Source organism: Eubalaena glacialis, chromosome 9 (assembly GCF_028564815.1).
Source record: "Eubalaena glacialis isolate mEubGla1 chromosome 9, mEubGla1.1.hap2.+ XY, whole genome shotgun sequence".
In the NCBI taxonomy this organism is placed as follows: domain Eukaryota; kingdom Metazoa; phylum Chordata; class Mammalia; order Artiodactyla; family Balaenidae; genus Eubalaena; species Eubalaena glacialis.
In genome coordinates this window covers 101,480,306-101,507,491 of record NC_083724.1, presented here as the reverse complement: position 1 = coordinate 101,507,491, position 27,186 = coordinate 101,480,306, and the positions used below count along the sequence as shown (strand labels likewise).

The 27,186-nt window shown below is 36.6% G+C and overlaps 1 pseudogene; it reads left to right on the top strand.

Moving 5' to 3' along the window:
* The first annotated feature begins 23,410 nt into the window (after positions 1 to 23,410).
* LOC133097481 (thioredoxin reductase-like selenoprotein T) lies at positions 23,411 to 24,091 on the top strand (annotated as a pseudogene).
* Positions 24,092 to 27,186: the final 3,095 nt, after the last annotated feature.

Below are 27,186 nucleotides of genomic sequence, written 5' to 3'. Positions count from 1 at the left end.
ACTACGCAGAGGATTAACAAGATGTATGATAACTTCAGAGCAGTAATTGGGAGGGGCACTAATGGCTTAAATTTCAATCTCACCTCCCAGTTAAGCTAAGAGTCTGATGAAAAGGGGGAAATTGTTAAAAAAAAAAAAAAAAAAAAGAAGCAGCAGGTCCCAAATGGAGTCACTTGTGCTAAGCCCCACATGAGCAAACTGAGACTTAACACCTAACCTAATTGCAGTCTCAACTTTCCCCAGGAATGTAATATTAACAGGTCAGTGTGGAATTTCCTGATCAGCACTAGTGAGATAATTCTCAAAGACTCCTTCTGTCCCCCAAAGGAGGGTGACATAAGCCTGAAACTACCCACTTTTTGCTAGAAAGTTTCCTTTCTTGTACCCTTTCTGTCTTTAAAAACTTTCTTTTTTCTGCAGCTCAGAGGAGTGCCTCTCTATTTGTTAGATGGGATACTGCCCAATTCATGAATTGTTGAATAAAGCCAATTTGATCTTTAAATATATTCAGTTGAATTTTGTTTTTTAACACTACATCATATGTATTCTCCTCCTCCCCCTTTTCCCTTTATGTATAGTTATGTGTGTATCCTCCATCTCTCTCTCTCTCTCTCTCTCTCTCTCTGACATGGTGCTCCATCACCCCTAAATACTAGAGTGTGTATCTCCTAAAAACAAGGTTACTTTTTACATTACCACTCTATAACCCTCCCAAACAGGAAAATCGACATTGCAACAACATAAGCATCCAATCTGTAGGCTCCATTCAAATTTTCTAGTTGTCCTAACAACCTTTCTTTTTCCTTTCTGGTTCAGAATCCTACACAGAAACCGGTGCTGTATTTAGTTGTTATGGGTCTTAGTCTGTTTATGCTGCTATAACAAAACACGGCAGACTGAGTAGTTTATAAACAACAAACATTTATTCCTCATAGTTCTAGAAGCTGGCAGTCCAAGATCAGAATGCTAGCATGGTTGGGTGAGGGCCCTCTTTTTGGTCACAAGTTATTCATTGTATCCTCCTGTAGGGGAGGAAAAATAATTTTCCCTCCACCCTTCTGAGTTCTTGGCTGAGACCCCTGTGTAATATAAGACAGATTAACAGGGGAAAAAATATTTAATTATGTACATACCTATGGGAGGTCCACAATGATAAGAGACTCAAAAGGCAGCCAGACCTTTGAGACTTATGTAGCATCCTGAGCTAAGGAAAGGGGTAGGAGTCTGGGACTGCAAAGCGGGGAAGGCAATTCATAGGAAGACAAGAAGAGGAGATGTTTGTTAAAAAAAAAAAAAAAAAGGCTGCCCTGCCATGCAGATAAGTCTCTCAGGTGAAAAAGTTATCTCTGGTAATAGCTCTGTTCCTGAAAGAAGACTTCTTTCTAATGCAAATTTCCTTTATAAATTTAGACTTCTTTTGACAAAGGGTAACTTCTACTCTATTTTCAGAGCTTCTCTTGTGTCTGCAGTTTCTCAAAATAATCAGCTCAAAATAATCTTTATGCCAAAAAGGCTTATTTTGGGGTGTCATGTTCTATCTTTCACTCACGTGATGGAAGGGCAAGGGAGCTCTCTCTGGCTTCTTTTACAAGGGCAGTAATTTCATGACCTAATCACCTCCCAAAGGCCCTGCTTCCTCATACCATAACACTGGGAGCTAGGATTTCAACATACAAATTTGAGAAGGCACAATCATTTACACCATAGCATCATGTTGCATAAGTTTCCTTCAGTCTGGAACAGTTCTCAGTCCTGCACTCATAGTCCTTGACAGTATTAAAAAGTTCAGGCTTTTCCTTCTGTAAGCTGCCCCTCAATTTGGGTCCATCCAACATTTCCCCTTACCAGACTCAGGCCATGCATGCTTGGCAGGAATCCCACAGAATGGCTGCTGCTCCCTTCTCAGTTTGCACATCAGGAGGGACACTATGTGCTCGATCAGAACTTTGTAAGGAGATAGTCCAATATTACACTCATATTCTTTTCCTCACTAAACCTCTACCCACTGAAGGGGAGTAGAATATCAAAATATACCTCTTTGGCAAAAGGGTTATCTTGTTGGTTATTTTTAAGAAACAGTAGACACAAGAGAAACTGTGAAAACAGTGTAGAAATTACCATTTTGTAAAGAACATTTGCATCTATACAGGAAATCTCCATTTGTCTCTGTACCAGAAAGATGAAAGAAGGCTATAAATCAGAAGAAACTCTTATCAATGGAAAAGTCACTTACTTAAATCTGCATAACAATCTTACCCTTATTTACTGTGCTTTTCCTGATAACCTCCTATAACTGCCTCTCCTCCTTCCCCACCGCCTAACATTTCTTTTGTCTTTAATCAAAGATGGTATTTAAGGTTGTGTCTTGGGCCATTTCAGGGAGTTTCTCAGTTTTTCTGTGTATTTCCCATGTATACAGGAGGTATACATGTTATTAAACTTATGTTTGTTTTCCTCTTATTAATTTGTCTTATTATAGGGGAGTCTCAGCTGAGAACCTAGAAGGGTAGAAGAAAAATTATTTTTTCTCCTCTATGCAGAAACTTCAACATCCATGGATGACTCCTGCCTATACCAGCTACAACTATGATGGTTTACAAAGAGGGATTTTCTATTTGCATCATCACTTCCACATTTATTAAATAATAGTCTACTATAAGGAATAGCTCTTACCCCCCCCACATCTATTTATCTATTCATTTATATCAGTTAAAAACACATGATTTCCTATTTTACTCACTGGTTTTGTTACCGACTCCAAGCTCTCTCTGCTTGCTGCACGACAGGCCAATAAATTGGGAGACGAGGTACTGAGGCAAGGAATAACAACTTTATTTGGAAAGCCAGCAGACCAAGAAGATGGTGGACTAGTGTCCCCAAAAACCTCTTATCAGGGTCTGGATGCCAGTTTCTCTTATAGAACAGAGAGGGGGAGGAGGTGAGGAAGTAAAGTAAAAAGGCCATTAGTTTTGCAAGATATCTCTTTGCTTGGCCTGCATCAGGGAGGGGATGTGTTAACTTCTTCTTTTCTGCAGCCATTCACAGGTGGGCAGGGTTCCCTGTGGCAGGCCTTTATGTATGCTTACAGCTATAGACAGCATCCTTTTAGTGATTATAATAACGAAAGCAATGAAAAGCAAAGGTTAAAGTAAAAGAAACAGATCCAACATGGAGTCAGATTTTGCTCTTCCCTGTTACAGTTTGTAATATAATACTCAGTACTAACCCTTCTCCAGAAAGCTTCATGACCAGTGATTGTGAAGGCCATAACACGAAACTCAAGACTTCTCTCCCATATTGACCTTTCCCTTTCAGAGCATTGATGGGAAGCTGAATTGAAACAAGAGTTTTTGAAGTGATTTGAACTGCTGTATTTGATCCTATATTTGTTCTCCTTACAAATATTAATTGTTGACTTTTGGTTAAAAATAGCATCTGGCTAGCCATTCCTTCAACCTCTCTTCTTTCTCAACTAAAATACCTGAAAAGAAGTAAAAAAAAAACAAAAACAAAAATAAGAAATCCTGATACATAAAAACTGATAATCAAAATAATGCTAAATTCTTTAATGAATTTCCACAAATGGTAAAGTTGTTTGAATAATTGAAAACTGAATATGGAGATAAAACTCATTGCTCTGCCACCATTAAGACTTTGAGATTGCTTATACAAAAATAGGAAAAAAAGACCACCTCATGCCCCATCCCTCCATTACACTTTCCCTAGGTCAGGAAAACAAAGTCTCTACCATCCAGAAGACTAGGCAGCTAAGTTTGAGTCCCACCCAGTTTACTCGGCTACTCTGCCTCCACATTGGTGTCCCCCTTCCTATATCCATATGAAGCTTGTAGTTCTGAGAATCCAACTAGGGAAGTGAGGGAAGTGAAAGAGCCCTGGTTAACTGGGTCTTGGAAAGAATGAATACATAGTCCTTTAACTTTGAGCATAATTCATGTTTATAAATAGATAGAAAAGTCAATTAATATATTATATTATTTAATTACACTCCATCTTTCAAATGTACTTCTAGAATTCATTTATTCTCTTTTTTCATTTTCTTTACAAGTGAACCTATAGTGATATGGATTAAACCCAATGAACATCTCATTAACGCTAAAATAACAAATTTTGACATTACTAATTATTTCTATTCTTATATGAAGTTTATAAGTTTATTTCTTATTACTAGCATCAACACTTTAATTTTTCCCATTTTCTACTTCATTTATGAACTAAGGATGAACTAAGATATTCAAATAATTCCACAAACACTGTTAAACATACAAAGATGATGATAGTACTAAAATATAACTTGTTGGCTGGAAGATAGGACCAGTAAGCAACAACTCAAAAATTGTGTATGTTGATGTATATATAAAAGTCTGAATATGGTGGATAAAAGGCAAAACTAAATAACTAAAAACATATTTATATGTGATGTTAACCATGTTTTTTAAAAGAGAGGAAATTATAAATACAAAATTCTATAAAGTTTTGTCTGGGAGAGAGGGATTAGGGATAAATACACAGGTAAATTTAATGTTATTGGTAATATGTAGATCTTATTTTGGGTGGTAGTTTCTAATTATACTTCATAATGTACATCTGTTTCATATGTACATTTTGTATATATATAAAATATTTATATGTGTGTATATATATATATGTGTATATATAAACACACACAGTAGACCCTTGTACAACATGAGTTTGAACTGTGTGGGTTCACTAATAGGAGGATTTTTTTCAATAATAATTACTACAATGCTATATGATCCATGGTTGGTGGAATACGCAGATGTGGAGAACATGTGGTTACAGAGGACCAACTGTAAATTACATGTGGATTTTTGGCTGTGGGGAGGGTTGACACCCCTAACCCCCATGTTGTTCAAGGGTCAACAGTATATCATATGTGTAGTTTGTATTTATATGTGTATCCCATGTGTAGTTTGTATTAGTGCTCACCAAAATTAGCACATCTCTATAATAGAATTCTGAATCCCAGCCCTGTTGAGAGTCATCTGTTATTATAACATAAGCTAGTGCATCCTGAGTAGTATGGTATATATCAACCATCACATAATCAAAAATTTTGAGTACTCGAAGGAATTAGGGAATAATGTTCAAAAACACAGATTGTAAAAAGTTTTATCGTATGAAGGATAAGGACCATCTGTAGTCCCCACAATTAAATCAATATAACCAGTGAACAAGACAGAAACAGCCCCGGAAACAGTGCAATCTGAAAGCAGTAGATTTTTGAACATATGCCATCTGTTTGAATTATCAGAGAGCCAGGAAGTCACAGGAAAATATTCCACTTTAGTCCAAAGCAGCCACAGTAGAGGAACATTTGTTAGGTTTTAGGCTTAAAGGCTCTAATTGCCACCCCTCTGTAAGAAGCAGGACCTACAACTGCACTAAGCTAGACAGGGGGGCCAGGGAAAACCACACACTCTGCCTGCTGTAAAAGTATAGGTCTGATGGGGTTTTCCTCATCTGAGGGTGAGTATAGAGGAAACAAAAATATATGGACTTTGTTTAAAATTAAAAAAAAAATAAACCAAAACCAAACTTCAAGATTGAGGAATGCAAACATCATCCTGAAGTTACAGAAACTTCTAAAAGATGAAACTTTTAGAAAATCATTTACTACTCTCAGTAATATGTGAGAAGCTATAATCTGTATTAACTAGGAAGAAAAAATAATAAAGAACAGGCTGATATGAAAAGGCAAGAAGATGAGATAAAAAGGGAACTATATCAAGTGAAGATTTCCCCTCAAATTAGAAATTCGACAGAATAAATACCACTTGAAGGGAATAAGGAATAAAATAATACTACAGAAAACTGAATGATTGATATAGATGAGAAATTTGAGAAGTCTTTTTACAATGTAAAGGAAAGGTCAAATAGATAAAACAGTGAAGGTGACAATAAGTATAGACAATTAAAGAAGCAAGATCCTACCTCATGCATATGCATGATCCTCAGGGAGAAATCAGGACACCAAGAATGAAAGCACTGATGAGAGACTTAGCAAAGTAAACCTTTTCTAAATCAGAAATATCTGAATGTATGTATATATAAGTGAATATGCAGACTAAAAGTGCCATCTTCCAAACAAAAATCACTAAAAGACATCACTATATCTATTCTTGACTGGACTTTCAAATTATAAGGAAAAAACTACTCTCCAGGAATTCAGGAAAATAAAAAGGGCAGCTACTTCTATTAAAAAATGGAAGTTTGACAGTAACAGATAATGGAGCAACACCCATCAAGCTTTTAATGTGAAGACTGTAGCTCAATTGGGTTAGACCACATCAGTGAGGGCAACAAAAATAAATGTTCGTTGTAATAGGGCTTAAGAAACATTTTCATATTACCTTTCTTGAAAAAAGTATTTAAAAGACATTCCATGAACTGAAAGATTAATAAAAATTTTAAATTCAAGGATGGATAGGTTGTAATCTTGCCTTATTGTCTTGGGTCCCAAATTCTGTACTCTAGTTTTTAAAAGTCCTTTAGTGCAGGCAAGAATCATCAATGAATGCTAAAATTAGTGAAAGTATGGTGAAGAACAGTATGTTCACAAAGCCTCAATGCATCAACCCACAAAATAGATATTAATTACAAGGGGAAAAATAGTAACTTTACAGAACAGAAACCTGGCAGAGGCCAACATAACTGAGTGATCAGTTATCATCACCAGTAATAAAACATATAGACATTATGTATCTCCTAATGTGATGCACTGAGAAAAGCCCATCACTTCTGTAGTAGTATTCTTGCCAAATATGCATAAACTCAATCAAATCAGGAGAACACATCAGACTAATCCAAACTGAAGTATGTTCTACAAAATAACTGGCCAGTACCCTGCAAGTACCAAAGTCATAAAAGACAAAGAAAGACTAAGGAATTGTCATAAAGAAGGTGACAGAGACATGGCAATTAGATATAATGTGGAATCCTGGGTTGATTCCCAGAACAGGAAAGGAACATTGGTGGGAAAACTAGTGAAATGCAAATAAAGTCTGTAGATTAGTTAATAGCATCATATCAATGTTAATTTCCTGATTTTGACAATAGTACTACGGTTAGAGAAGATGTTAACATTAGGAAAAACTGGGTGAAGAGTATTTGGAAACTCCCTGTACTATTTTTGCAACTTTTCTGTAAGTCTAAAATTATATCAAGGACTTCCCTGGCAGTCCGGTGGTTAGGACTCCGCGCTTCCGCTGCAGGGGGGCATGGGTTCGATCCCTGGCTGGGGAACTAAGATCCTGGATTCCATGTGATGCAGCCAAAAAAATATAAGTATTATATCAAAATAAAAAGCTAAAAGAGAAAAAAAATCACACTGGGTGGTTAAAATGAAGTTCAAGTGTAGGATGAGGAGTGGGTTGTTGTCAGACAGGTGCAGAACAGAGGATTTCGCATATGTTACTTGGTGAACTGTTTACATTGTTCTTTTACATTTTTGGAAAGCCATTTTTAAACAATGTATACAATCCTAGTGGGGGGTTGGGGGGGGAATGGTCCAAGTGGCCAAAGCAATTATTTCAGCTTGGCCTTATCAAAATGTTGCAGCTTAGACTGCAACTATGTTTTTTAAAATTTCACAAGGAACATTCAAAAACATTCAGAGCAATTACATCTTGGTCAGAGAATGATGGGCGGCTTCTATTTTTTTCCTTATACCTTTAAGTAATTTTCAAATGATTTACAATAGCGTATTTTGCATATATAATCAAACCTAAATTATTTTTTAAAATTTCAACACAACTATACATATGCTATATGATCACATGGTTACACATTTTTGTAAAATTTCAAAAGTAGGATATTTATTTATCCTTATAAAATAATATATATCTTATATAAAATAATATTTATTCCACAACTGGTTAGGACCACATTCTTTTATGACTTGGACGTCTCTGTCACATGGTAGTGTTGGGGAGACAGCACAATTATTGAGATCTTCCTGAGTGGAAGCTGATTTAGCAATACATTTAATTTTGGTTTAATGGGCTATATTTCATGGTTCATTCTAATGTAATCTTGTTACTGCTACCTATTATGGCATAAACATGGCTTCTAAGAAAACCCCTACTACCTGCTGTGCCAACCATCCAGCATTTGTGCATAAAAGTGAAAGTTAGCGCTTGTACTGAGACATGAACATATCTGTGATCTAACTTAGGAGGTCATAGATAGAGTAAGAAGAAGTTTAAAATGTACGGATCCAGATGCTAGCCTATGGAAAGGTGCTCCAAATCTTAAAGCCCACATATAAAAGAAAATTGTTAGAGGATGACTAAAATTTAACAAAAGTTTAAAAAATTCACATCACATTATCAACAAAAATTGTGAAGCTGAATGAAACTTTTGTAATAATGAAGAACTGTTCATTTATACTAGAGGAAAAAAATGTATAACCTTTTCTATTGTATTTCTTTTCTCTATTACAAAACCACCGTATGAATAGGCAATCAAAGTATGTAGCCAAAAAAGTTTAAAAAGGTAGAAAAACAATATTATAGAATGGATCAGGCAGTTGGTTGATAAAATTATGTTATTTCTTTGGATTTTGTCATAGTTTTTAAATTTGTAATTTACTATGATTTTTTTCATCTGAATATGTTTAATTCCATCACTTATTTTATATTTGGAGTTTATATTATTTTTTTAAAAGAGCACCTTTGCCCAATCTTATAAGCTCAGGCACCCCAAACTGGATCTGTGGGGGAATGTGCAGTCCCTCAGATACGTTCTCTGATCACCTCTAAGGCTGCTTCCTTACTCAAAGAGTGTTAAATAAGAGGTTGATACTTTTAATAGACTAACAGGTATTTAGCACTAGAGTTAATAATTCTGACAGAGTAAGGCAGAGAATGCTGCATTCAGTAGAGTGGGAAAGAATAGGATGGAATCAAAAATATCAATTTGTGTGCCTCCTGTGCATGGATGGTTTTCTGCACATCAAAGACTGTGTCTATTTTTAAAAAATTAAGTTTTAATTTATTAATGTAAAAATCCTAGTTCTCTTTAAGCCTAGTTGAACATAAGCTTTAAGTTCATTTTCATTATTCTATCTATAAATACAGTAAATTTAACAATCATTTTAAGGAAGCTTTTGATTACCATTTAATCAGTTTGTACTGAACAAAATATCCTAAATAAGCAACCCTATTTACAACTTAATTACATTTTTACAAACATTTTAAATTACTTTTGTAAGTGTAATATACTTGATTTCATTTAAAGCACTTGGAATGCCTAACCTAAAAAGCAAAATCTCTTTTATCTAGCTACTCTCCTAAATCTAAATAAGTTAATTTAAAAAATGTAGTGAATTCTAAGTTCCCTTAAACATTGCAATATTGTTTACAAACTTGTTCTTATCTCTCTTTTGCCCCAAAACTCAAGCCCAAAATAAATTGTTTAATTACACTTTTTAAATTGGAATCACAGAGCTATTCTGTCATATACACACATATAACAAATTCTCCATATATATAAATGATTTCTAAATTTAGCCCCAAATTATTACTTAATATTTGATATTTTTATCTCTGTATACTTAATTCTAAGCCTTCCCAAGAGTTTTCCTATTCCAGGTAAATTGGAGTTGCCCTCATCAGAACCTGAGATATTTACCAACCATAGACTTTCAGTCAGGATAAGAAACTTGGTGTGGTGGGCAGTCTTCAAAGATGGCTCCCTCAGTGAACCATGCCTGTTGGAATCCACAGCCTTGTGTAGTCCCTCCCCTCAGAATCTGTGTCTTGCTTGTAACCAACAGAATGTGATGGAAAGGAAGTCTTGTTCCTCCCCTCTGAACATTCCTTCAGAATGTTCAGTCTGGGGACTTCCCCGGTGGTCCAGTAGATAGGATTCCACGGTCCCAATGCAAGGGGCCCGGGTTCGATCCCTGGTCAGGAAACTAGATCCCACATGCATGCCGCAACAAAGAGTTCACATGCCACAACTAAGGAGCCCACCTGCCACAGCTAAGACCCAGTGCAATCAAAAAAAAAAAAAAAAAAAGTTCTCAGCACAAGAAAAATTAAAAAAAAAAAAAAGAATGCTCATTCTGAAGGAAGCCAGCTGCTATGTAAAAATTTCACAACCTTGAGTCTACCATGCTACAAGAAAGCCCAAACTAGCCACATGCAGATGCCATATGTGGATAGAGAGAGCTGTCTGGCCAGCTCCAGCTGTCCCAGTCCACAACCATTCATGTCATTCCAGTTGGGGCCCCAGATATTGTGCCTCTGAATCGAACCATCCCTGGGGAAACCATCTGAATACCTGACCTACAAAACTGTGGAATATAAAAATAACCAGTTTCTTTTAAAGCCACTAAATCTTAGGATAATTTGTTACACTGCAATAGATAACTGGAACAAGATGACTGGGCCACTAGCATATGCTGAGCTCCTTTTTATGGTTTTTATAACATAGGATTCCAGGTTTATCTCTTTCGACTAGGATTCCATTATCCTGATTTATACTATCTCTTAAATTTTCAAATTTGATTTGAGTCAATTGGTGCCCAGCCTGAAGGTTATAGCAACTTCCTTCACATCTTGGTTGGACCTTGCTTTTTATTTATTTGTTTATTTTCTCTTTCTTATTACGGACAAAATTTTCAAAGAAATTAAATGACATCTGGTTGGATTCTGCATCTCTTTCTTTGTCAGGCTCCAAGCAACAGCATTAAGGTCAGGCTAGTGAAAAGAAGACTTGTGCCTCTGACAGTGTATAGAATCCCCTAAGTGAGCAGCTCAGGGCAGATACTACTTCCCTGAGGTAGATAGCGTTTAAAATCCCACCCATTGCTGCCAGGAGACCAGGCAGCTGGAGGGCTGCTTTGCTCAAAGGGTGCTAGAGCCAAAAGTGCTTAAAGACTTTAAGCTTGTTAAGGTTTGAAACCTACAGAATACATTATTGGCTTCAAAATATGCTGAGAAAGCAAAAATGCAAAAATATTTAACAAAATGTTCACAAATACATGTTAACTTCATTAAATGCTAAATTTGGTACTTATAGAAATTTCATTACATTTAAACACAATTTCATTAACTCAGACTTTTTTCACTTTACAAGAATTCCTGAGGGCCAAAACATCAGTCCATCATAAAATAAATTATTCATACACAAAAAATCAAAAGTAAAAATATAAATATATTTTAAATAAAAAATTGTATTTAATGCAGATTAAGGGTACACTGTGATATTATCATGATTCCACAAATAGGAGTATGAAGTCTCTCCTAGGTCATAACATGGTCTTGGGGAACTGGTCAGTTTGCGTGAAAAACAACTCAGGTCAATTTTACACATACAGTCACTATCCTTCCAGCCTGCTCAACTCTCCTTGGCTGTACATTATTCTTTCACTATGTCTCTTACAGAAATAGATCCTAAATGATCCTGCCCCTAGGCAATTAATGTATTACTGCCATTTTCAGAAATAAGTCACAGGCAAATAAAATGATTTGCCTAAACGGTTCACAGCTAGTAAACAGAAAAGGGTCGAAGACTGGAACTCATGTCTCCTGACTTCAGCATTCTTTTTTTCCCTTCAAAGCTCCTTGTAACATTCATTTTACTCACACGCTGAAAACCATTGTTGGTGTCAGGAAAGATACACCATGCAATCGTCCCATTCTTCTGGGACATGATTCTACACCAATTGACCAAGGAATCACTCCTAGGACTGTGCTTTGGGAAAACAATGAAGAAGAATAAGAAAGGCTACACAGAGAAGGGAGAAAGGAAGAGTTTGAGTAAAGAAGCACAAATAATAACAAAAAACCAAAACCAAAACTATTTCATAATGTTGTCTTGGGCCAGGTCTCCTGCTACCATACATCTTAGATGTGGTTCAGGGCAGAGGCTGGAGTGTAGGAGCCAGAGTAGTTTTCTGTGATTGGATCCTGGGGGTAGGAGACAAGAAGGACAGAATATTAGAGACAGACTTGATTGTCTTTGGGAAACTTGTGTTTTTTCTCCCTTCCAATCAAACCCAGTTCCAAGAAAACCATCTGCTCTTGGTCACTTACACAATCCAGGTCAGTAAATGACCTCAAGAGGCATTGCATTTCAGCTGTCTTATTTTGGCTGCAAGAAATAGAACTGAATTTTAGCTCACTTTTGCTAATCATGTAGGACTTCATGTTGTGTCTTTCTGTTTACTCACAGTCCTCGGCTTTCATGTTGACATTTGGCCTTAATTTTCCTTTCCATCATATGCTTTATTGTGAAAACATTTTTATTTTAAGGTACCTCAGAACCTTTGTTGCTAGAAAGATTATAATTTATTAAGTTGAAAAATAATTATGCCCCCAGCAACTGAGAAAAGTTTATTTTCCCTAAGGCACTTTCACCTCTTAAATCACACCATTTAGTCATATAGCCCTGGCCTATTCCCTAACAGAAGGGAGCCCGTCTTGCCCTCACTACCCCCAAAGAGGTTGCAGAAGCCCCTCACCCATGGAGAGTCTTTTCTGGAGCGCTAAGCAAGGGACAAAACACCCATGTGGTCTATATGCTTGGAAACAGAGAGAAAATCAAGCCAAGAAGCAGCAGAATAAAAATAACCCTTCAAAGAGTTTAAAGGTAAAAAAAGTCTCCTTTTCAATATTTTGACAGGGAAAAGTGAAATAATCCCAAATATTTGAAAAAAGTTAGAAAAAAGTTGATTTATTTTGCCTTCATGTTAATTCTATGATGGTTCTACGCTCTCTTTACTCCCTACTTCCTGTTGGGAGTGTCCCTTTAGTTTCCCCACCCAGCCAGTAAAGGTCGTGGAGCCAACTCACACACATTCCTGCAGGAGATCCTCTCTAGTACACTGGAAGAGCATCCAGAGTGGCTTCCTAAGCTTAACCGTGTGACTCTCTGTCTTGAGTGTGCCTTCCATCTGGAGGCCATTGTGACTGGATCATAAGTGCTGAGTCCTTCCCAGTCAGGAGAGCAGACCTACCAATTCCTTTTGCCCCGCAGTAACCTGTAAGTCTCCCAATCCTTCACTGCCCTGCAATAATCCCATCCAACACGCTTGCATCAGATAGAAACCAGGGCTGTCAGGAAACTGTCATTTGTTGTGTGCTTGGTGAAGATGATATGCGAATAGGATAATGAAGAGACCATTAAGCAATTCTTATGGAAGAGCGTGGACCTCTTTAAAAATCTGATTGTTTGTCACTCTAGTCTCTTCTGACCTATTTCCTCCTTGCTTCAGACTTAGCTGAGAAGAAACACAGCTGGTTGTCATTATTTTCTGCACCAGTACTCTTCACGTAATTGAAAACAACTACTTCAGACTTCCCTTTCTCAGATGAAATAATGCCAAATCCATAAGTATTTCCTCCATGTTCCCTTTTCTTTTTGTGTGTGTGTGTGTGTGTATGTGTGTGTGTGTGAGAGAGAGAGAGAGAGACTGAGCAAATTCTGAACAAATCAATTAGAAATATATCTCTGGGAAATGTGAAGGTGAGCTTGTATTAAGTGAGCTTGGTAAGAATGATGGACTGAGTAGTTTGATGTTTATCATGGAATCAGAGATAAGTCAGAGAAGCACTTTAAACAGTACAGTCTTTTTTTTAAAAATTTTCTCATTAGTCATCCATTTTATACATATCAGTGTATACATGTCATCCCAATCTCCCAATTCATCCCACCACCACCACCACCCCCACACCACTTTCCCCCCTTGGTGTCCATACGTTTGTTCTCTACTTCTGTGTCTCAATTTCTGTTCTGCAAACCGGTTCATCTGTACCATTTTCTAGGTTCCACATATATGCGTTAATATACGATATTTGGTTTTCCCTTTCTGACTTACTTCATTCTGTATGACAGTCTCTAGATCCATCCACCTCTCTACAAATGAACCAATTTCGTTCCTTTTTATGGCTGAGTAATATTCCATTGTATATATGTACCACATCTTCTTTATCCATTCGTCTGTCGATGGGCATTTAGGTTGCTTCCATGACCTGGCTATTGTAAATAGTGCTGCAATGAACATTGGGGTGCATGTGTCTTTTTGAATCATGGTTTTCTCTGGGTATATGACCAGTAGTGGGATTGCTGGGTCATATGGTAATTCTATTCTTAGTTCTTTAAGGAACCTCCATACTGTTCTCCATAGTGGCTGTATCAATTTACATACCCATCAACAGTGCAAGAGGGTTCCCTTTTCTCCACACCCTCTCCAGCATTTGTTGTTTGTAGATTTTCTGATGATGCCCATTCTAACTGGTGTGAGGTGATACCTCATTGGAATTTTGATTTGCATTTCTCTAATAATTAGTGATGTTGAGCAGCTTTTCATGTGTTTCTTGGCCATCTGTATGGCTTCTATGGAGAAATGTCTATTTAGGTCTTCTGCCCATTTTTGGATTGGGTTGTTTTTTTAAAATATTGAGCTGTATGAGCTGTTTATATATTTTGGAGATTAATCCTTTGTCCCATGATGCATTTGCAAACATTTTCTCCCATTCTGAGGGTTGCCTTTTCATCTTGTTTATGGTTTCCTTTGCTGTGCAAAAGCTTTTACGTTTCATTAGGTCCCATTTTTTTATTTTTGGTTTTATTTCCATTACTCTAGGAGGTGGATCAAAAAATATCTTGCTGTGAATTATGTCAAAGAGTGTTCTTCCTATATTTTCCTCTAAGAGTTTTATAGTGCCCGGTCTTACATTTAGGTCTCTAAACCATTTTGAGTTTATTTTTGTGTATGGTGTTAGGGAGTGTTCTAATTTCATTCTTTTACATGTAGCTGTCCAGTTTTCCCAGCATCACTTATTGAAGAGACTGTCTTTTCTCCATTGTATAGCCTTGCCTCCTTTGTCATAGATTAGTTGACCATAGGTGCGTGGGTTTATCTCTGGGCTTTCTATCCTGTTCCATTGATCTATATTTCTGTTTTTGTGCCAGTACCATATTGTCTTGATTACTGTAGCTTTGTAGTATAGTCTGAGTCAGGGACTCTGATTCCTCCAGCTCCGTTTTTTCCCCTCAAGACTGCTTTGGCTATTCGGGGTCTTTTGTGTCTCTATACAAATTTTAAGATTTTTTGTTCTAGTTCTGTAAAAAATTCCATCGGTAATTTGACAGGGATTGCATTGACTCTGTAGATTGCTTTGGGTAGTATAGTCATTTTCACAATATTGATTCTTCCAATCCAAGAGCATGGTATATCTCTCCATCTGTTGGTATCATCTTTAATTTCTTTCATCAGTGTCTTATAGTTTTCTGCATACAGGTCTTTTGTTTCCCTCGGTAGGTTTATTCCTAGGTATTTTATTCTTTTTGTTGCAATGGTAAATGGGACTGTGTCCTTAATTTCTCTTTCAGATTTTTCATCATTAGTGTATAGGAATGCAAGAGATTTCTCTGCATTAATTTTGTATCCTGCAACTTTACCAGATTCATTCATTAGCTCTAATAGTTTTCTGGTGGCATCTTTAGGATTCTCTATGTATAGTATCATGTCATCTGCAAACAGAAACAGTTTTACTTCTTCTTTTCCAATTTGTATTCCTTTTATTTCTTTTTCTTCTCTGATTGCCATGGCTAGTACTTCCAAAACTATGTTGAATAATAGTGGTGAGAGTGGACATCCTTGTCTTGTTCCTGATCTTAGAGGAAATGATTTCAGTTTTTCACCATTGAGAGTGACGTTTGCTGTGGGTTTGTCATATATGGCCTTTATTACGTTGAAGTAGGTTCCCTCTATGCCCACTTTCTGGAGAGTTTTTATCATAAATGGGTGTTGAATTTTGTCAGAAGCTTTTTCTGCATCTATTGAGATGATCATATGGTTTTTATTCTTCAATTTGTTAATATGGTGTATCACATTGATTGATGTGCGTATGTTGAAGAAACCTTGCATCTGGGATAAATCCCACTTGATCATGATGTATGATCCATTGAATGTGTTGTTAGATTCTCTTTGCTAGTATTTTGTTGAGGATTTTTGCATCTCTATTCATTAGTGATATTGGTCTGTAATTTTCTTTTTTTGTAGTATCTTTGTCTAGTTTTGGTATCAGGGTGATGGTGGCCTCATAGAATGAGTTTGGGAGTGTTCCTTCCTCTGCAATATTTTGGAAGAATTTGAGAAGGATGGGTGTTAGCTCTTCTCTAAATGTTTGATATAATTTGCCTGTTAAGCCATCTGGTCCTGGACTTTTGTATGTTGGAAGATTTTTAATCACAGTTTCAATTTCATTACTTTGGATTGGTCTGTTCATATTTTCTATTTCTTCCTGGTTCCATCTGGAAGGTTATACCTTTCTAAGAATTTGTCCATTTCTTCCAGGTTGTCCATTTTATTGGCATAGAGTTACTTGTAGTAGTCTCTTAGGATGCTTTGTATTTCTGCAGTGTCTGTTGTAATGTCTCCTTTTTCATTTCTAATTTTATTGATTTGAGTCCTCTCCCTCTTTTTCTTGATGAGTCTGGCTAATGGTTTATCAATTTTGTTTATCTTCTCAAAGAACAAGCTTTTAGTTTTATTGATCTATGCTATTGTTTTCTTTGTTTCTATTTCATTTATTTCTGCTCTGATCTTTATGATTTCTTTCCTTCTGCTAACTTTGGGTTTTGTTTGTTTTTCTTTCTCTAGTTCCTTTAGGTGTAAGGTTAGGTTGTTTATTTGAGATTTTTCTTGTTTCTTTAGGTAGGCTTGTATAGCTATAAACTTCCCTCTTAGAACTGCTTTTGCTGCATCCCATAGGTTTTGGATTGTCGTGTTTTCATTGTCATTTGTCTCTAGGTATTTTTTTATTTCCTCTTCGATTTCTTCAGTGATCTCTTGGTTATTTAGTAACGTATTGTTTAGCCTCCATGTGTTTGTGGTTTTTACTTTTTTTTCGCTGTAATTGATTTCTAATCTCACAGCATTGTGGTCAGAAAAGATGCTTGGTATGATTTCAATTTTCTTAAATTTACTGAGGCTTGATTTGTGACCCAGGATATTGTCTATACTGGAGAATGTTCCATGCGCACTTGAGAAGAAAGTGTAATCTGCTGTTTTTGGATGGAATGTCCTATAAATATCAATTAAATCTATCTGGTCTATTGTGTCATTTAAAGCTTCTGTTTCCTTATTAATTTTCTGTTTGGATGATCTGTCCATTGGTGTAAGTGAGATGTTAAAGTCCCCCACTATTATTGTGTTACTGTCGATTTCCTCTTTTAGAGCTGTTAGCAGTTTTCTTTTATATTGAGGTGCTCCTATGTTGGGTGCATATATATTTATAATTGTTATATCTTCTTCTTGGATAGATCCCTTGATCATTATGTAGTGTCCTTCCTTGTCTCTTGTAACATTCTTTATTTTAAAGTCTGTTTTATCTGATATGAGTATAGCTACTCCAGCTTTCTTTTGATTTCCATTTGCATGGAGTATCTTTTTCCATCCCCTCACTTTCAGTCTGTATGTGTCCCAGGTCTGAAGTGGGTCTCTTGTAGACAGCATATAGATGGGTCTTGTTTTTGTATCCATTCAGAAAGCCTGTGTCTTTTGGTTGGAGCATTTAATCCATTCACGTTTAAGGTAATTATCGGTATGTATGTTCCTATTACCATTTTCTTAATTTTGGTGGGTTTGTTTTTGTAGGTCCTTTCCTTCTCTCATGTTTCCCACTTAGAGAAGTTCCTTTAGTATTTGTTGTAGAGCTGGTTTGGTGGTGCTGAATTCTCATAGCTTTTGCTTGTCTGTAAAGCTTTTGATTTCTCCATCGAATCTGAATGAGATCCTTGCCGGGTAGAGTAATCTTGGTTGTAGGTTCTTCCCTTTCATCACTTTAAGTATATCATGTCACTCCCTTCTGGCTTGTAGAGTTTCTGCTGAAAAATCAGCTGTTAACCTTATGGGAGTTCCCTTGTATGTTATTTGTCGTTTTTCCCTTGCTGCTTTCAATAATTTTTCTTTGTCTTTAACTTTTGCCAATTTGAGTACTATGTGTCTCGGTATGTTTCTCCTTGGGTTTATCCTGTATGGGACTCTGTGTGTTTCGTGGACTTGGGTGGCTCTTTCCTTGCCCATGTTAAGGAAGTTTTCGACTGTAATCTCTTCAAATATTTTCTTGGGTCCTTTCTCTCTCTTTTCTCCTTCTGGGACCCCTATAATTGAATGTTGTTGCGTCTAATGTTTTCCCAGAGGTCTCTGAGGCTGTCTTCATTTCTTTTCATTCTTTTTTCTTTATTCTGTTCAGTCATAGTGAATTCCACCATTCTGTCTTCCAGGTCACTTATCCGTTCTTCTGCCTCAGTTATTCTGCTCTTGATTCCTTCTAGTGCATTTTTCCTTTCAGTTATTGTATTGTTCATCTCTCTTTGTTTGTTCTTTAATTCTTCCAGATCTTTGTTATACATTTCTTACATCTTTTCGATCTTTGCCTCCATTCTTTTTCCGAGGTCCTGGATCATCTTCACTATCATTATTCTGAATTCTTTTTCTGGAAGATTGGCTATCTCCATTTCATTTAGTTGTTTTTCTGGGGTTTTATCTTGTTCCTTCATCTGGTACATAGCCCTCTGCTTTTTCATCTTGTTTATCTTTCTGTGAATGTAGTTTTTGTTCCACAGGCTGCAGGATTGTAGTTCTTCTTGCTTCTGCTGTCTGCCCTCTGGTGGATGAGGCTATCTAAGAGGCTTGTGGAAGTTTCCTGATGGGAGGGACTGGTTGATGGTAGAGCTGGCTGTTGGTCTGGTGGGCAGAGCTCAGTAAAACTTTAATCTGCTTGTCTGCTGATGGGTGTGGCTGCGTTCCCTCCCTGTTGGTTGTTTGGCCTGAGGCGACCCAACACTGGAGCCTACCGGGGCTCTTTGGTGGGGCTAATGGCAGACTCTGGGAGGGCTCACGCCAAGGAGCACTTACCAGAACTTCTGTTGCCAGTGTCCTTGTCCCTTGGTGAGCCACAGCTGCCCGCTGCCTCTGCAGGAGTCCCTCCAACACCAGCAGGTAGGTCTGGTTCAGTCTCCTGTGAGGTCACTGCTCCTTCCCCTGGGTCCCGATGTGCACACGACTTTGTGTGTACCCTCCAAGTGTGGAGTCTCTGTTTCCCCCAGTCCTGTCAAAGTCCTGCAATCAAATCCCACTAGCCTTCAAAGTCTGATTCTCTAGGATTTCCTCCTCCTGTTGCCAGGCCCCCAGGTTGGGAAGCCTGATGTGTGGCTCAGAACCTTCATTCCAGTGGGTGGACTTCTGCGGTATAAGTGTTCTCCAGTTTGTGAGTCACCCACCCAGCAGTTATGGGATTTAATTTTATTGTAATAGCACCCCTCCTACCATCTCATTGCGACTTCTCCTTTGTCTTTGGATGTGGTGTATCTTTTTTGGTGAGTTCCAGTGTCTTCCTGTCGATCATTGTTCAGCAGTTAGTTGTGATTCCAGTGTTCTCGAAAGAGGGAGTGAGAGCATGTCCTTCTACTCCGCCATCTTGAACCAATCTCCATGTTCCAATTTCCATCCCTAATCATTTTCAATGCAAACATCTCATTTGTGGACTTGACTTACTTCTTCAGGGGCAAATATACAGGTTAGATAATGTTAAATTATTATTATTTTATTTTTTATTGAAGTATAGTTGACTTACAATATTGTGTTAGTTTCAGGTGTACAGCAAAGCAATTCTGTTATCCTTTTCTTTCACTCTTTTTCATTATAGTTTATTACAAGACATTGAATATATTTCCCTGTGCTATACAGTAAATCCATGTTGTTTATTCATTTCACATTTGGTAGTGTGCATCTGTTAATCCCATACTCCCAATTTATCCCTACCCCCACCCTCCTCCTTCCCCTTTGGTAACCATAGTTTGTTTTCTATGTCTGTGAGTCCATTTTATAAATAAGTTCATTTGTACTATTTTTTAGATTCCACATATAAGTTATATCATATAATATTTATCTTTTGCTGTCTGACTTACTTCACTTAGTATGATCATCTCTACGTCCATCCATGTTGCTTCAAATGGCATTATTTCATTCTTTTTTGTGGCTGAGTAATATTCCATTATATATATATATATACACACACACACACACACACACATATATATACCACATCTTCTTTATCCATTCATCTGTTGATGGACACTTAGGTTGCTTCCATGTCTTGGCTATTTTAAATACTGCCAAGATAAACATCTGGGTGCATGTATCTTTTTGAATTAGAGTTTTCATCTTTTCTGGATATATGCCCAGGAGTGGGATTGCTGGATCATATGGTAACTCTATTTTTAGTTTTTTAAGTCACCCCCATACTGTTTTCCATCATGGCTGCACCAATTTACATTCCCACCAACAGTGTAGTAGGGTTCCATTTTCTCCACACCCTCTCTTGCATTTATTATTTGTAGACGTTTTGCCATTGGCCATTCTGATTGGTGTGAGATGATACCTCATTGTAGTTTTGATTTGCATTTCTCTAATAATTAGCGATGTTGAGCATCTTTTCATGTGCCTGTTGGCCATCTGTATGTCTTCTTTGGAGAAATGTATATTTAGGTCTTCTGCCCACTTTTTGATTGGGTTGGGTTTTTTTGTTTGTTTGTTTGTTTTTGTTATTGAGTTGTATGAGCTGTTTGTGTTTTCTGGAAATTAAGCCCTTTTTGGTCGCATTGTTTGCAAATATTTTCTCTTAGTTCATAGGTTGTCTTTTCATTTTGTTTATGCTTTGCTGTGCAAAAGTTTGTAAGTTTGATTAGGTCCTATTTGTTTGTTTTTGCTTTTATTTCTATTGCTTTGGGAGACTGACCTAAGAAAACATTGCTACATGTCAGAGAATCTTTTGCCTATGTTCTCTTCTAGGAGTTTCATGGTGTCATGTCTTATATTCAAGTCTTTAAGCCATTTTGAGTTTATTTTTGAGTTAGAGTTCCAACTTCATTGATTTACATGCAAATTATTATTTTTATTTATTCTTCATTTATGCACATGTATAAAATGTAAACTGTGCATAAAGAAATACAGTGCAAAGGCAGTCTCCCTCTTACTGTAAGTAGATAGGGTAAGCCGTCCCCAAAAAAAGAGAACAGGCATGGCTTTCTTGACATAAGAGAGGCCATTTTGTGTCTAAGCCATTTTGTGATCAAAGCCTGGCCACAATGCTTGCCCTTGAACAGGTCTCAGTAATTAATGATCTTAAGGGAAGTGAGGGAATGCAAGAACAAAGGAAGAGTAGTCAAGAAACAATAGTCCAGCAGTAAAACAGAGTCCTAGTTCCTCCTCAAAGAATGTACATAACAGTGAGATATGTATCTTTGAGTTCTGCAGGAACTAAGGCCCCCACCCAGGTGGAGGATGGAATGATGATGCTGACCTTTTCTGACCCTCATGACTTCAATCAACTAAAGCTTGGACTCTGTTGACCTTTGCCCCAAGTCTATGCTGAATTCTCCTCTGCTCAAGCCCCTTCATGAATATGCATATACCCTTAGCATAAAACTTCCCCAATTTTGTTGTTTGGGGAGACACTGCTTTGGGAAAGATCCCCTGTGTTCTCCTTACTTGCTGCAAGTAATAAATCCTTCCTTGTCTAGCTCTTTGCCTTGGTTGTGTCTTTTGGCTCAACACCCACCAAGAGGTGAACCCAGTTTTCGGGTAACACTACCTCTATCCTTCAGCAACCCAGCTCCCCAACGCAGAAGCAATTACTGTTACTAGTTCCTAAGGATCCTACTAGAAATGGTCAATGCATTTACAAACATGTGATTCTATATATTCCTCACCCTCACGTGGTAACAAATACACACAGTTCTGTAATCATTTCACAATATATTTTTAGGAGTTCCTCCTAAATCAATACATAAACATATGAAGTTACTTCTTTTTGAAATAGCAGCATATAACAATATAGTGATACAGCATAATTTAACTCTTATTAAATTTGTTTTTAAAATTTTGTTATTACAAACAATGTTATAATTAATATTTGTGTGCATTTATCACTTTGCACATGTAAGAATTTATATGTAGGATAAAAATTTAGAAGTATTGCTGGGCTAAAGCTTATATCAGTTTTTAATTCTGAAAGATACATTGTTTTGCCTAATTTCCCTCCACGGCAATTGTATCAATACATCTTCACACCTGCAGCTAAGAGTCAGCCCCCCACACTCTCACTGGCACCTTTTTTATTAAACTTTTTTTTTTAAAGTCACCTCATGTAGTTTTAGTTGCATTTCTATTTTTATGACTGAGTCTAAGGTTGAACACCTTTATATAAATTTTAAAACCATTTATATTTCTTAACCTGTGACTATCTGGTCATATCTTTGCCCACTTTACTAATAATTCACTACACTCTCCTCTATTGATTTATGACGCTATGAAAATTAACTGTGTGATTTTTGTCTTGATGTTTTCTTGCCACAAAGAAATGCTTTAATTTGATATGATTGCATTTTTCAATTCTCTTTTTAAAAATGGCTCCTGGATTCTGTAGGCATTACTCAAAAATGTCTTACCAATTCCAAGAATATATACAGAAAAACTCCCAAATTTCCTCTTAGCATTTTTATGGTTTAATTTGTCTTATGTTTACATTTCTAAACCATATGGAATGTATTTTGTTCTAAGGTGTGAAATAGTGATCAATTTATTTTCCCAGATGGATACTCAGCTGTTCCAATACCACTGAATTGTGAAATAAAATTCATATCTATGGCAAGACAAGAAAAATTTAGACATAAAAATTCTTCTCTGCCCTTTGGCTTTCCCTCTCCCCCTACTGTGCATTGGGCATCTGCATTATGCATTGCCCAAACCTCCCCCATCAGCAGGAATACCTGCTCAACCATAAACAACAACATTCTCGTAACATCAACAAGACAACTCCTTAAAAGATAACATTCCTTCCTGATAGTGTAAAGGGTCACATGACCCACCATGATGGTGCTTAGGTCTGGATTATGTAAACTGTCAATAATACGTCATTTAATGTACAGCCTTCTGTCTCAAAAAACTTATATAAACTGTGTCTTGACTCTAATGGGCGGAACAGTTCTCAGAGCTTTCTGAGATGCTCTTCCCAGGTTATAATCCACCAATTTGGCTCAAATAAGGTTTTCCAATTCTTTCTTAGATCGACTGATTAATTTTTCATTGCCAGGTTAAACAATTCAATTATTTTCCAATGATTTTAATGTTAATTTATCAGATATGTATTATATGTATTAAACACACATATACATGCATATGCACTAAAGTTACATACATATAGGGTCTATTTTTTCTCTACTGACATCTCTTTTCATGCACCAGACAACGCTATTTTAATTAGTTGTAGCTTTGAGCTCGGCTCCGGCTTTGCCTTGAGCTGGCTGCAGTCTCCATCTGAGGGCAGCCGAAGTGGTCGGCTCCTTTAAGATGAGGGTTCTGCTACTTCTCCTGGTGGCAGCGTATGTGGTGGACCGGTCCGCAGTGATGCCTCGGCCAACCTGGGCGGCCTGCCTGGCAAGAGATTAAAGATGCAGTACGCCACGGGGCCACTGCTCAAGTTCCAGATTTGTGTTTCCTGAGGTTATAGGCGGGTGTTGGAGGAGTACAGGCAGGTTATTATCCAGTGGTACCCAGACATCCACATTGAAGGAGAGAATTACCTCCCTCAACCAACATATAGACACATAGCATCTTTCCTATCAGTCTTCAAGCTAGCCTTCAGTCAAGACTTCCTGTCAAGACTTCCTGTCAGTCTTCAAGCTAGCCTTCAGTCAAGACTTCCTGTCAGTCTTCAAGCTAGCCTATTAATTAAGCTTAATAATTGTTGGCAAGGATCCTTTTGCTTTCTTTGGCATGCAAGCTCCTAGCACCTGGTAGTGGGGCCAAGAAAATAAGGTCTATGCATGTATGATGGTCTTCTTCTTGAGCAACATGATTGAGAACCAATATATGTCAACAGGTGCATTTGAGATAACTTTGAATGATGTATCTGTGTGGTCTAAGCTGGAATCTGGTCACCTTCCATCCATGCAACAGCTTGTTCAAATTCTTGACAGTGAAATGAAACTCAGTGTGCATATGGATTCAATCCCACACCATCAATCATAGTCCCACCTATCAGTGCTGAAAACTCTTTTACATTAAGGGATTTTTGCAAGAGCAGCATGAGTGACATTATGAAGACCTGTACTGAAGACAGCAAGCTCTTAGTACCGACGAGATGTTTTCTTGGCAGGCTCGTTGTACCTCTTGGAAAACCTCAGTGCAAGGCAGTTTTTCAGTGCTGGCACATTTTGAAATTCTGCACATTCATGGAGAGCAACATAGTTTTTTTTTTCTTCCCCAGTCCACTCGGTTAATAGTTTTTTAAAAAAATGCAGACATTACTACTTGTACTTCTCTTTTTCCTGGCCATATTTGAAAAAGTAGAAAATTGACTTACAATATGATTTGTTTTCAAAGATGTCTGTTGAGTCTGTTGTGATTTTATATATTATATGAATTTTCCTTTTTTATAATTTAAAACTGATCTTTTCGGGACTAGAGCTGAAGTTCCCAAATACTTTATATGAGTTTATCAGACATCTCTAATTTGGTCATTCCAATTTATATAGTTTTCAAAATACTGTAGATTGTGAACAGCACATTATATAAGATTATGGGGGGAAATTCTATATCCAGAGTACTCTGCCAATTTGTATATGTGTGTGTGTGCGTGGGTGATTACCAGAGAACTACTAAAAGACCAACCGCTTTTTATTTTTATTATTTTTTTGAATTTTTGAATTTTGTTTTATTTATTTTTTTATACAGCAGGTTCTTATTAGTTATCTATTTTATACATACTAGTGTATATACATCAATCCCAATCTCCCAATCCATCACACTACCACCCCAACCCCTGCCACTTTCCCCCCTTGGTGTCCATATGTCTGTTCTCTACATCTATGTCTCTATTTCTGCTCTGCAAACCGGTTCATCTGCACCATTTTTTTAGGTTCCACATATATGCATTAATATATGATATTTGTTTTTCTCTTTCTGACTTACTTCACTCTGTATGACAGTCTCTAGATCCATCCACCTCTCTACAAATGAACCAATTTCGTTCCTTTTTATGGCTGAGTAATATTCCATTGTATATATGTACCACATCTTCTTTATCCATTCGTCTGTCGATGGGCATTTAGTTTGCTTCCATGACCTGGCTATTGTAAATAGTGCTGCAATGAACATTGAGGTACATGTGTCTTTTTGAATTATGGTTTTCTCTGGGTATATGCCCAGTAGTGGGATTGCTGGGTCATATGGTCATTCTATTTTTAGTTTTTAAGGAACCTCCATACTGTTCTCCATATTGGCTGTATCAATTTACATTCCCACCAACAGTGCAAGAGGGTTCCCTTTTCTCCACATCCTCTCCAGCATTTGTTGTTTGTAGATGTTCTCATGATGCCCATTCTAACTGGTGTGAGGTGATACCTCATTATAGTTTTGATTTGCATTTCCTTAATAATTAGTGATGTTGAGCATCTTTTCATGTGTTTGTTGGCCATCTGTATGTCTTCTTTGGAGAAATGTCTACTTAGGTCTTCTGCCCAGTTTTTGATTGGGCTGTTTGTTTTCTTAATATTGAGCTGAATGAGCTGTTTATATATTTTGGAGATTAATCCTTTGTCTGTTGATTTGTTTGCAAATATTTTTCCCATTCTGAGGGTTGTCTTTTTATCTTGTTTGTAGTTTCCTTTGTTTTGCAAAAGCTTTACGTTTCATTAGGTCCCATTTGTTTATTTTGGTTTTTATTTCCATTACTCTAGGAGGTGGATCAAAAAAGATCTTGCTGTGATTTATGTCAAAGAGTGTTCTTCCTATGTTTTCCTCTAAGAGCTTTATAGTGTTCAGTCTTACATTTAGGTCTCTAATCCATTTTGAGTTTATTCTTGTGTATGGTGTTAGGGAGTGTTCTAATTTCATTCTTTTACATGTAGCTGTCCAGTTTTCCCAGCATCACTTATTGAAGAGACTGTCTTTTCTCCATTGTATATCCTTGCCTCCTTTGTCATAGATTAGTTGACCATAGTTGCCTGGGTTTATCTCTGGGCTTTCTATCCTGTTCCATTGATCTATATTTCTGTTTTTGTGCCAGTACCATATTGTCTTGATTACTGTACCTTTGTAGTATAGTCTGAAGTCAGGGAGTCTGATTCCTCCAGCTCCGTTTTTTTCCCTCAAGACTGCTTTGGCTATTCAGAAGACCAACTGCTTTTTAAATCCTGGTAACATGGTTCAAGTTTCCTGCCTTGACGAATTTAATGAGTTGATTAACTGGGCCTTTATACTTAACTCAATAAAAAACTAAGCAGATGTAAGTTAAAAAAAAAATTACTTGTAGCTTTATATCTTAATGTCTGGCACAGTTTGTCCTCAGACACTATTCTTATTCAGAGTTCTTATTTATTTTTCATGTGATGTTTAGAAACCTGTGAATTGTTTTCTTGTTAAAAAAAAAATCTTATTGATATATTTACTGGCTTCACATAAAATTTATTGGTTAATTTAGGGATAAAATATATTTTTATGATGATTTTAAATCAACAATCCTAATCAAGACAGTGGTATGTCATTATATTGTTCATTTTCTTTTGTGTCCAAAATAATAATTTAATGATATTAATAAATAATAACAATAAAAATAAGGTATACTCTTATTCTTTGTTAAAAAGATTCCTAGATATTTGATTATTCTTGTTGCTGTTGTAAATAGAGTGGTTTATTTCATTTTATATTTCTATTTGTTATTTATAGATATGAAGACTACAGACATTTGTATATTAATTTTATCCCCAATCACTGATTTTTGCATCAAGTATAATAAAATTTCAGTTGCTTATATTAGGGTTTTCAGATACATAATCTTCTCATCTTCATGTAATCATGATTTTCTCTTCCTTTCTAATGTTTATATAACTTTGTTTTTGAACAAGGTTTTCAAATTTACTTATATAGAGTTCAGCAAAATAGTCTCATGATTTTTTATGATAATTTAAGTTTCCTCTAGATCTATGGTTACTTCTCTAATATCCTTTCTTATCTTCTGAATTTATGAGTTTTCATTTTTTCATGATTAAGTTAGCTAATCACATAATCATTTAATCTTTTAACGACCAAACATTTAGATTTATTTATTAGTTCTATTTTTTTCC